The sequence below is a fragment of the Eptatretus burgeri genome, chromosome 5, assembly GCF_056783735.1.
Source record: "Eptatretus burgeri isolate ZD-2024b chromosome 5, Ebu_testis_v1, whole genome shotgun sequence".
NCBI lineage: Eukaryota > Metazoa > Chordata > Myxini > Myxiniformes > Myxinidae > Eptatretus > Eptatretus burgeri.
The window spans coordinates 113,512,953-113,526,140 of NC_140965.1; the positions used below are offsets into that span (position 1 = coordinate 113,512,953).

Here is a 13,188-nt window from a genome sequence, read left to right on the forward strand (position 1 = left end):
GGAAGGTGGAAAAGCTTGTCTTTATTTAAAACTAAAAAAAATACTAACATCTTGTCAACTGTGAAGATTCCTGTGTTTAGATTTGGAGACGATCATGTGGAAAGAGTGAAAAGTTTCATCTTCCTGGGTTAAAAAATTGAATTGAATGGAAAATGTGGAGGAGAAATTAATAGATGGTTGGCGTTGGGGAGAACAGCAACGTCAGGATTGTCAAGGATCTGAAAACATAAAGATGTGATGATACAAATCAAGATGATGTTCTGATATTTACAGTTGCAATATAATATGGATGTTCGTCATGGAGTGACAAAGAAAGAAAAGAGGAAGATTGACAGTTTTGAAATGTGTTGTTGGAGATCAATGTTAAAAGTTCCATGAATTGTAAAAATAACAAACAAATCAGTGTTTGAATAAATTGGACCACCATGTACATTCGAAGCGCGGATGCTAAAACAGAAAACGTCATGCTTTGGCCACATCATACGTGCATAAAACAAAAGTCTGGAGAAGTCAACTATGCTGAGTATGGTTGAGGGAAGAAGAGGAAGAGGGAGACTGGGTATGTGCTGGAAGGTTGGGGTAAAGGCTACAACCAAGTTGTCTCTGCCAGAACTTCAGGAAGCGGTGCAGAACAGGGATGTTTGGAGAAATCTGATCATGAAAGTCAACAGAAGTTGGACGTGACTTTATGGAACTAAAAACTATATAACCTCGAGAAAGTAAGTACAATGAGAATGCAAGTACGTCTCTAAAGGATATACTATGAAGAATGAGATGACGTCTGTAAAGTACATGCATCAAAGAACATCAGTACATGTATAAAGTACAGAATGTAACTATATCTACAATAAATACATAAGATGATTGTAAACACCACACAAAAGTCCCGGCGATGGTCGGTAATCGCTGATTCTTGTTATTTTTTAAACATACAACATTTTGTCTTGTTTTCTACCTTAGTGGGCGGATATGTAACGTTTTTGGTGGAGTTGTGCACTTCTGGAAAGAAGCATGAAACATTGCCCTGGGGAGGTTTTGGGTATGCCGATTTCAAAAATTGCGGGAACCACGATATCACTCCAGCGGTTCTCGCCAAAAATTAAGAAATTCAAAATGACCGCCGCAAAACACATTTTTGCCCATAAAACTGCTCTAAGTAGCCCGATTGCCCTGATCTTGACGTTTATACCCATGCTTTTGAGGTCAAGGAATCCAATAAAACACATGAGAAGACTCATAACCTACATCTTCATGCTGAAAATTTTAAAATATTGCTGTTATAACACTAATTTTCATAGAAACGTATCATAGTGATTTGCACCAAACCTTAATTCCTTAAATAATTGTGTTTGTGCCACTAGAGCAGAAACCTGGTAAGGCTTGAATTTAGCACATTCTTGATGTTATTCCTGCACCATTGTCATATAAATGCATAGCAAATTGTGTAAATGTAATAAATGTAATAAAACACAAACTTTCATCATCCAATCTGATGTTGTTTTACTCATTCATCATTTAATGCAGAACATTCAGATGACATTGGTGACTTTCAATGTCTCACATTATACATGCTTAATTGATTCAACTCATTTCAGTGATTTCACATTTCAGAGCTTCTTTCAGTGTTTAGATACAAAGCACAGATTATTGATAATGATATTTCTCGTCAGCAGGATTATAATCAAAAGTATCCGGACCTAAACGTGACGAGATGAACTGGAAATACATTTATTCAAGTATATTCACCAAGTTATCTTTCCTATTTTTCAGAAACCAGTGACTTCCATGTGGTGATGATCATCTGGCTGATTGCCATGTCCAAAAGACTTAAACTTGCTCCTCGGGCATGTACTGCACCGGTTCAACCGACAAACTGGGACATTTGTGCTCTGTGTCAAGAACATGGTGGAAATCTCATAAACCCATCCATAAAAGGTTATGCAACACTAGCTACGAATTTATCTGCCCTTAATGAACTGAACCATGTGCCATTGAGCATAAGCATTTCACAACTCAATTATGTACATCTCTTCTCAAGGATGTATATATCATGCCAGGCGAGAGACAGTGATATAGATGCTTTCTTCAGGCATGAAAATCATGCCTGGCCTCCATCATTAGCAGCGAATCGCATCATGCACCAATCAAGCAAATCAGACTTGATGGAATGTTTGGAATCATTGGTACCTCAAGCAGAATCTGTTCCAAAAGTGGATGTAAAAATTGTTCATGGCGCTGCCCTTGTGCATATACTCGATCCGAAGAAGTCAAAGGCTTCTGTCAAAACTTTCAAGGAATAATCACAACTGGTGTTCCTGCCATATTTGGAATGCATGATGTTGTTCGTTGTCCAGGATGTTGTTCGTTTGGATGTAGTCTGGGATGTATACAAGGAGGACAGCCTCAAGGCACAGACACGACAGAACCGTGGATCTGGAAACAATCTCAGAGTTGCCAACAACACAAACATGCCTATCAACTGGAAGAATTTCCTGCGTTGCAATTCGAACAAAGAGAGTCTGTTCAAACTCCTAGCCAGTACAATACAGGAGTTTCAACCCCCCGAACGGAAGCTAGTCATCTCTACACATGGTGAGAAAGTTGTTTCATCACCCATATCCAATCTCTCGGACTTGTCTTGCACTCATGAGGAAGCGGACACACGGCTCCTGTTTCATGGTTTCAATTCATTCAATCACGGATTCACCAAGCTGATGATACATGCTACGGATACCGATGTGGTGGTTATTGCAACTGCTGTGGCAAGTGTCTTAAAGGAGTGTGAAATATGGGTGGCATTTGGTCATGGATCTAAAGTACGGTATATCCCCTGTCACCTGTTTTCAGGTGAATTAGGTGATGATGCATCTTGGGGTCTTCTGTTTATGCATGCAATATCAGGACGTGATACTGTTTCTGCCTTCTTTGGAATTGGAAAGAAAACAACTTGGGCAGTTTGGCAAAGTATGCCTCAGCTTACACCTACTTTCCTTAGTTTATCTCGTGCTCCAGCTCAGATATCCCAAGATGATATGGACCAAATAGAAAGATATGTTGTTCTCTTGTATCAGCGAACATCTGCACTTTGCCATGTGAATGAATCCAGGAAGCAGTTGTTCACCGACAACCGTAAGATGGAAAACATTCCTCCAACATTACATGCCCGAGAACAGCATGTGAAAAGGGCTGTTTATCAGGCAGGGCATACCTGAGGACAGTCACTTGTAGGAAAGCCCAATGTTCCATCACCAGATATATGGGGCGAGGTGAGAGTGAAAGATGATTCCCCATGGACTGCATGCTGGTCTACTCTGCCAAAGGTTGTCAAGAACTGTTGAAATGCAGATGCAAAAAGGAATGCACTAAAAGATGCACTTGTGTCAAAGCAAATCTGCCATGTACATAGTTGTGCCTCTGATCGGGACAGTGTAACAGAGAGTAAGAAGTAAATCTTGTCCATGTTAACACAACACTACAGTGACATAGTGACTGATATGTTAGAGTAATTCGACAACATTTTAAATGGACACATATGCTGCACAGTTAGCACATGGTTTTCCTAGTTTTTCCATCATATAGTTCCTGCAGTATTGAGAAATACATATGCTAAAGGAACTACATGTGTTGTAACTGATCATTCCATGGCTGAATAGTACAGAGTTAAGCCTGGCTACTGAAGCAATAGTAAACCCCTGGTGGTAATTCTTGGAACTTGTTCATGTCATTTTGTTGTGTCGCATAGGTGTCCCTTTAACAGAACGAATGATACACAATTGGATCCCTTAAACTCATAAAAAATTGTCTTGATGCCAAGATGGCAATCGGTGCACTCACTTTTGATGTTGACTGTTGTAGGAAATTGCGCTATGGGCGTTTTAAATCTTTTTTTTTACAATAAAGATATATGTTAAGAGTCTTCACATGTGTTTTATTGGATTCCTTGACCTCGAAAACATAAGATCAAGGAAATCAGGCTACTTAGAGTCGTTTAATGGGAAAAAATGTGTTTTGCGGCGGCCATTTTGATTTTCTCAAATTTTGGCGGGAACCGCTGGACTGACATCGTGGTTCCCACAAATTTTGAAATCGGCACACCCAAAAACCCCCTCGGGCAAAGTTTCATGCTTCTTTCCAGAAGTGCACACTGATTTCACATATCCACCCCACTACCTCTTTATCTGTCTTGGTAGTGTTTTCTCGTTAAAATGCTCCACCTTGTCCAATGCAGTTCTAGTGGGGCGGCTTCGCCCAAATATTCAAAAGAATTGTGCATTTTGTGATACAAGCACCAAATTTGGCAGAAATGTCCATTAATATGTTGCGATCATTTTCAGATATTGGGCCACTTGAAATTCTCTCTTTATGTCCGCCATATTGGATTTAAAAATGGCCGCCACTTGAAATCTCCATTTGTTATTATCTCTGGACGTAATGCAGCTATTGACTTGATTCTGGTAACTGAATGTATGTTGTTGGGGGCAAGGAATCCAATGGTAGCATTTTCAATGATGCCAGAGAGGAGAAGATATCCCCCAGTTTCACTATTGGCAACCGTGCTGGAACTAGAACTGTTGGTTCTAGTGTATGTGCGTTCTCTCAGGCAGGGATCGTTAATGATGTACCTCGAAGCTCTGACAGAGCTGGTCCCCTGGTTCCATGCACTGGATCACACCCACTATGCTAGGTGTATACCAGTGCACCTGAAGGACATGGCTGAACTCACCAAACACCCAGATGTAGCCAGGAAATTCAGGGAAAGCCACTTCACCATTTAGAAAACACAGAGGGTGTTCTCTTCAATCCCGATTGACCAGGCACATGATCAGAATAATGCCTGCATCAAAGGAGACGGTGGAGCAGTTGGGTTCACTGACAACCCTAGTGCCCTACGTCGCTGGATGGTTGCGGGACCAGAAGTTGCCAGGGTGATCGAAGAATTCCAGGATGGGAACCAACACTGGAGACTGCAAACAGCAGACACACGTCATCATGATCAGACGCCAAGTGTACAGGCCTCATTTGTGAAAGATGTTCGCTCTCTCGTCGGTGTCATAGAGGAGATGGGCAACCCATTCGAGGAGGAGAGTCAGGATGTAGTCAAACTGGACACAAAGGAGATCGCAGATCCTGCTGCTGTGGAGACCGTGATGAATGCCAAGAGGATTGGCCAAGAGCAGTTCGAGGCTTTCACCAGAGAGTGTCTGTTGGACAGAACAAAGGCAGTGGATGCACCCATTCCTCGTAACAAGCTGATGGTGTTCAGCACTTCCACTCCAAGAAGCCAGAGCATAGGTCAGCAACAGCTCGCCTCCATCAAGAATGACCGTGAACTCTTCGCACGCCTGTACATTGGCTGCCAGACGAGGGATCGAAACCTTGAGGAGTTCTTTTGTCACGAGAATCAGGCATGTCCTCCTGCATTGTCTGATGGTGGAAGCCTCTGCACTGGTACCAAGAGTGATCTCCTCACATGCTTGGAAGAAGTCTCCGACGCAAAGACAGAGACTCCTGTCACGACCTGTATTGTGCTTGATGGAGCAGCCATCGTCCAGATGCTGAAGCCGGCTGCATCGAAGACCTTTGAAGAGTATGCACAACAGATCTTCATCCCATATATGTCCACGAAGCTGCAAACTGTGTCACGCCTGGATCTGGTCTGGGATACTTACCTTGCTGATTTACTGAAAGGTAGTACACGTGCGAAGTAGGGACAAGGTGTGCGGAGACGTGTGGTGTCTGCCGCAGTCATACCAGGAAACTGGCAGAACTTCCTACGAGTGGACAGCAACAAGACCGAGCTGTTCAGGTTCCTCTCAGCAGCTCTCATGGAATGGTTTGACCAGGAGGACAAGCAACTCGTCATTACTGATGGAGAGGCAGTGCTCAGCAAGCCACTACTGCCAGATCTGACCTCACTCGCCCCATGTAACCATGAAGAAGCTGACAGTTGGATGTTGCTGCATGCATCTCACGCAGTCCAGCATGGACACCATGCAATACTCATCCGGAATGTAGACACCAATGTTGTGGTGCTGGCAGTGTCCCTGGCACAGGAGTTGCAACCAGAAGACAAACTGTGGCTGGCATTCGGAACAGGCCAGAGTTTCCGATACCTAGCAGCACACGAAATAGCAGCTGGATTGGGACGAGAGAAGGCTCGTGCACTGCCAATGTTCCACACTCTAACTGGATGCGACACTGTGTCTAGTTTTCATAGACATGGCAAGAAGACTGCGTGGGCAGTCTGGACGGTACTGCCAGAACTCACTGAGGCGCTGCTGCTGCTGTCCTCTGCACCTCGTGACATACCAGACGATGCAATGCGCATCATCGAGAGGTTCGTGATCCTGTTGTATGATCGAACCAGCAAATGCACAGACATTGACAAGGCCAGGAGGAAACTCTTCGCAAGGAAGAACAATGTGCAGCTCATCCCTCCAACGAAGGCAGCTCTGGAGGAACATGTCAAGAGGGCAATGTATCAAGGTGGACATGTGTGGGGTCAGATACTGCTGCTAGCACCAGAGCTCCCTCCACCAACCAACTGGGGTTGGTCAAGGACTGGAGAATGACAGTACACACCTTACTGGACCAGGCTAACTGAGGCAGCTCACAGCAAGTGCAAGAAAGGGTGTGTGAGGCGCTGCAAGAGCAAAAAGGCTGCCCTTCAGTGTACAGCCCTCTGTGTGTGTGAAGGGGACCGCACATGACGATGAGTCAACAACATACATGTACTTGTTATGCTGAATGCAATGCTGAACTTGTAAACATGACACTGTTTATGTACACGTATCTTCAGTACCGGTATATACCGAGCCTCAGATACCAGTACACCTAGCCTCAAATACTAGACCATATAGCATGTCAGTATTATACCTAGGACATTTACAGAACTAAGACGTTCTTTTCAAAGTATTGTGTTGAATCCAATATTTGCCTTGATAATTTCCAAATAAAATTATATAACAGACTGTGATAGATAATATTAAGTTTAAAATGGTACCATTGGATTCCTTGCCCCCAAAAACATACATTTAGATCCCAGAATCAAGTCAATAGCTGCATTACGTCGAGAGATAATAGCAAATGTAGATTTCAAGTGGTGGCCATTTTGAAATCCAACATGGCAGACATAAGGAGAGAATTTCAAGTGGCCCAAGATCTGAAAATGTTCGCAACATATTAATGTACATTTGTGCCAAATTTGGTGCTTGTATCACAAAATGCACAACAGGTTTGCTTTGCTGCTACACTATTCCCACCATGGGGCATGCAGTCCGTGGGAAAGTCGAGCGACACTCAACAGAAAACTTATGCCTGCCCGAGCTTTTTTTGCTCCGTGAGAGCAAAACCTCTGCAGCCAGTCTCTCATTGCAGCAAAAGCACCACCACTACAACTGGAGAGTTCATTAAAGAGAAACATGGACATGGGCGGGGTCTATGAGCGGAAAATTTCATTGGTCGTGATGATGTACAATGCCGTAATATTTTGTCCAAGTACTGTTAAACGGAAGAGTTTTGAAAGTGCTAAAAAGGAAATTTGTGTGATCCAGGATTCAAGTATATAATTCAATTGAAATAAAATTAATATTTTAATGAAAGAAAGAATATAGTTGCTAAATTCAGCACAAAAAAACCGGTCTGCGGAGGTGGCAAAGGAAGGCAGAACGAATTAAAAACAAAGATTTAAATGGTGATAGAAAATAAATTCCGGAAGTTAACCGCCGTTGATGCAGTGACCTTCACACCACTTTATCACGTTACAATAGTTCTTCATGCCTGTTGTTTGTGTCCTCTATGGCGTTCTTAAAAACAGTACGTTTCCCATTTGGAATGATCTTCAATTTTGTTTGACTTCCACACAGACAGACAGAGTAAGAAAAATTATCTCTCTCCTCTCTGCACATGCGTAGTCAGAACAAATTCAGAGCCATAGTACTACTGAACTACAGGTTTGTTTTCTGATTCGGGTTCAAAATATAACATTCAATTTAAATAAGTTGCTCCTCAATAAAAAACTGATGTTTGCAGACAGACAGAAGTAAACCAACTGCTTTTCGCTTAACATGCGTGGGGTTACGACTACTACTACTACGAACTCGCAGCGAAAATGGGCCTACGGACAATTAGAACCCCCTCAAGGATCTTCCAAGAGGTTAAAATGTCTTTGCCTCCTGATTGCTTGGCATATTAGTACAGCTGATAATCTCTCGTATCATAAGAATTGTGCAAATTATGACGAAAGCATGAAATTTCTACCAGTGTTACTACATGCCATAAGCTTCATTTTCAGATTGGGAGGTAAGGCAGATTTGACCTCTGAGGATCGTGAGAGGTCAATGATCTCAAAGTATCAAAATATTGATGTTTGGCATCATTGGTTAATGGTAAACATGTTTATGATGTACAAACCATGCATTTGTGTTCCAATAAAAGTGTCTACATATTCCACACAGCGTTGGTAATTATTTACAGGTGTCTAGCTTTGACCTCTGACGACAGTGAGAGGTCAATGACCTAAAAATATAAAAATATTGATGTTTGGTTTCATTCGTTAATGGTAAACATGTTTATGATGTACAAACCATGCATTTGTGTTCCAATAGAAGTGTCTACATATTCCACACAGTGTTGGTAGTTACTTACAGATGTCAAGCTTTGACCTACTGGTCCTTGACACGAGAGACATCATGGACACCCCAGTGGCAGAAACTGTGAGGAAGATTGAGTCCCTTGGTGAGGAGCAGAACACAAAGTTTGTTTGAAGAAAGACTGGAACGATGCACGAAGCCAGTTACAGAAACACTGCCCAAGAACAAGTTGCCACTCTTCAGTCAGCCACAGACCAAGACGCAGTCAAAGCAGCAGATCCAACTCGCCGCAGTGAAGAGTGACTGTAGTCTCTTCTCGAGGCTGTATATTGCCTGCCAATCACGTGATGGGGGTCTGGACCAGTTATTCTGCCACGAGAACCAGGCAGCCCCACCAGCATTATCAACAGGAGGGAAACTGCGCCTTGGAGTCAAAGCAGATCCATTACACTGCCTGAAATCAGACCAACCCGAAACCACAAGCGCACCTGGGATTGATGCCACAATCCTTGACGGAGCAGCTATTGTTCAAATGCTCAATCCTGTAACGGCAAAGACCTTTGAAGAGTATGTGAACACAGTCTTTGCACCTTACATCTCTACTCAACTCGAAAAGGTCAACACTCGACCTCGTCTGGGTTGTATATCTACCTGGACAGCCTGAAAGGCACGACCAGACAGAAGAGGGGCAAGGGCGTTAGGAAGAGAGTGGCTCCCTCTACCGTTATGCCTAAGAACTGGAAGGACTTCCTTCGTGTGGATCAAAACAAGACTGAGCTCTTTGGTTTCCCGTCACGAGAGGCCATTCGTCTTCCAATAGCAGATGGCAAGGAAATCTATGCAACATGTGGAACTGAGGTCCTGTGCTCTCCTGCCGAGTCCGACTTGACCAGCCTCGCCCCATGTTCACACGAGGAGGCGGACACTCGCCTGCTTCTACGTGTGGCAGATGCTGTGCAGAAGGGGATCAGGAAGGTGGCCATACACACTGTGGATACTGATGTTGTGGTACTGGCTGTGGCTTCATTCAACAACATCAATCCTGATGAGCTGTGGATAGCTCTTGGTACTGGATCCAGCTTCCGGTACATAGCTGTTCACCAACTGGCTGCCGCCATGAACCCAAGACAATGTGCTACTCTCCCCATCTTCCATGCCCTCACAGGGTGCGACACTGTGTCTTCTTTTGCTGGCAGAGGGAAGAAGACTGCCTGGGAGATTTGGAAAGTGTTCCCACAGGTGACTGATGCCTTTAAAGAACTCTTATGCATGCCAAGTGATGTCAGTGAGGAGTCAATGTCACTGCTGGAGCGCTTCTTTGTGCTGATGTATGACCGCACCAGTGACACCATGGAAGTGAACGATGCTAGGAAACAGCTCTTCGCACACAAGTCGAGGGCTGTAGAAAACATTCCCCCAATGCAGGCAGCACATCAAGCGTGCATCTCTCCAGGGCAACTGCTGGAACCAAACTCTGGTCCTGAATCCAGAGTTACCAATCCCATCTGACTGGGCTGGACAAAGGAGGCCTCTGAGTGGCAACCTCTTTGGACGACACTGCCAGAGGCATCAAAATCTTGCCACGAACTGATCCACTGCGGCTGCGAGAAGGGATGTACCGGCCGCTGCAAGTGCACCAAGGCTGCACTCAAGTGCACTGCATTATGTGCATGTTCGGGAGACTGTTAGGTGCAATCAGACACCTTTATATTTATGCGTCTATATGGATAATGTGTGTGTATTACATGTACCGGTATCTACTATACATGTGTCTGAGGTAACTGACCTCACTGTACTTTAAGCTTATAGACTATGTTCAGTGCACATTGAAAATTAAGGTTGCACAGATGATCTTACAACACGATTTCATGCAAGCTGTTCTGGACACCACAATAACCTAAATGTGTATTTCAAGAAATCTGTTTTCTGAGGTCACTGACCTCATTTAAAGCACTTGTTCAGTCATGGTTGCGTCCTGTGATTATGTATAAAGGCTCTCCAGAAGATAAAGGGACCAACACATGGCAACATACCTTTTTAATGATTCCCAAAACAGACAAACTGCACCAGAATCGTGAAAAAAATGACAATTTCAATGCAATTGAGGTCATTGACCTCTCACTATCCTCAGAGGTAAAATCTGACTTACCTCCCGATCTGAAAATGAAGCTTATGGTACGTACTAACACCGGTAAAAATTTCATGCATTCGTCATGATTTGCACAATTGTTACGATTATCTGCTGCACTATATCGAGAGAATCCCAATGAGGGTGACGGAACTTTGCAGATGTCTAGCAGCAACTCCATGGAGTTTAAAATCGAACCACGACGTTGTGAGCTCCCTCAGCCACCACCCACACACAACATGGGTTGGCCCCCTGGCGCAGCAAAAATGTCCTTCCGTGGGCTGTCAAGGAAGAACATATACCTGCTGGTCGTGCATTCACTCCACTACACGGCTCTTGCAACCCGACGGGATACTCCCTGGCGTGAGATTCTTCCACTTACTTTTCAAAGTCATCAATGTTGGGGTTCACTCTATCTTCACCCAACGCCAAGAACAATGGCAGACTTAAGTTGGAGATTGCTGCATGGTGCCTTCAGCTCTGGAGTCATGATGCGGCATTTCACGAACATTCCGGAGGAATGCTGCTTTTGTGGTGAAAGAGAAACGGTATTTCACAAGTACCTACAATGTCGCCATCTTCAGCTAATTTTCTTACTGATGAAAAACTTACTTTTGCGCTTCTGGCTTCACTTCTCACCAACACTCTTCATCATCGGACACCCGGTGAAGTAGCAGAGCAAGTCACGAGATCTCCTTGTCAACTTTATTTTAACTTGTGGAAAGATGGCAATATATAAAACTAGGAAGGGCAATAATTGAAAGGATTGTGGTGGAACACGGTGCTGTGAGCCTGAAAGGTTTGATACGCTCACGCATCGTCTCAGAATATAAGGCGGCAGAATATGGTAACACTGTTCCAAATTTTAAGGAAACTTGGACCACAAACAAAGCACTTTGTAGTATTTCTCCACAAGGCACTTTGCTCTTATTCATATAGATGTGTTATTTTGGTAATTTGTTCTTTCTTCCCCTCCCTCTCTCTGTCTGTCCCGGTAACGATGCTCCACCTTACCGACTGCAGTCCTGACCGTGTACTAGCAGGGGTGACGAGATCGAGTGACATGAAATAGAATCGTGGCAATTCGAACAAATGCACTACCACTATTACTACTACTACTACTACTACTACATTAATGTAGGAATCTTTAACGTCCACCAATAATTGCTAGCAGTCAGGAAACCCAAAACTGTGTCTGCAAAGTACCAACCCACCAATATGGTTTGTTTGCCACCTTTGTGCCACCCTCTGAGATAATAACACATGGCAGGTTGAAATAACTTTCCAATACCAATTGTAAAATCTTTTGGTATGAAATAGATGGGGTTGTTACTTTTACTGGATACCACGATGACTTCACTGATTTTGGTGTGATGACATGACTTGGCCAGGGTTGTGAGTTACACCCCACCCCCCCCCCCCCAGGTGAAATTAATAATCAATGATGAAAACACGAATTTCGTATCTTCGTTTTAAACAAAATACCAACACTCATAGTAAAGCTTGATAATGAATCACATTCAGGACAAAAACCTCAGCATAAATAAGGGTAGGTTACTGTAATGTGACATCACAAGGACATGAGTAGACAAGACATATCACACCTGGGATTTGAACATGGGGGTCAAGCATTGGAGAGACTGGGGTCAGATGAGAATGCTCAACAAGATAATGAAACTAGAGTTGTGGACGTATGCCCGATCCATACACTAATAAATAAAACATCGGAAGAGGGACAACGGATAATGGTTGAACTCTTGTTTGCAAAGTAGGAGAGATGAGGTGAGACGAGGGTCAATGTCTACCTCCGGCACCGAAGAGACATGGAGGTGATGTTTTTACTCCTGTCTGTCTGTCTGCTTGTAAACAGGATGTCTTGAAAAGTTATGCACGGATTCGGACGAAACTTGGTGGTGAGTTGGTTAGGTGATAACAACCAGAAGATTAAATTTTAGTTCAGGTCCGAATCCAGATACGGCCTCTCCAGTGGGATACAAAACGTAAATCTCATGAGCCTGGCGGAGGGCATGTCCTCCACCGAGTGTCCTTGCAGTTTGTGGCATCGTTCAGCCCCCAGATCTGGGTTCATAAAACCAATGAGCCAAGTGTTTCTAAATAAACACACACACAGTGAACCAGAAAACCTCACCAGGCTCACGTTCATGTTATCAACCATCATGATCAGTTTGACCCTCCATATAATTTAACAACACATTGCCATCATGTCACACCGGTCACGTCACCATGGTGGTGGTGGTGGGTACAGCAATGTACGTCATATATATATATATATATATATATATATATATATATATTTATTTATATAATTATATACCTATACACACAAACCCACGTGAAACTTACCATTTGAGAGGAGTCTTGTTGATACACAGCGACTGGTTTTGAAAAGTCAAGAGTAAAGGATTATTTTCCGAGGACAAAGTGAACGAAGGTGTAAAGTTCACACCC

General features: G+C 43.5%; 1 long non-coding RNA gene across 1 annotated transcript in view; it reads right to left on the reverse strand.

Annotated features, from left to right (window-relative positions):
• The window catches only part of LOC147027186 (uncharacterized), a 35,550-nt gene extending 22,362 nt beyond the window's left edge, over positions 1-13,188 (reverse strand). The window contains exon 1 of the long non-coding RNA XR_015058724.1: positions 13,084-13,188. This is a non-coding gene — a long non-coding RNA (uncharacterized LOC147027186). The remainder of the gene's footprint in view (positions 1-13,083) is intronic.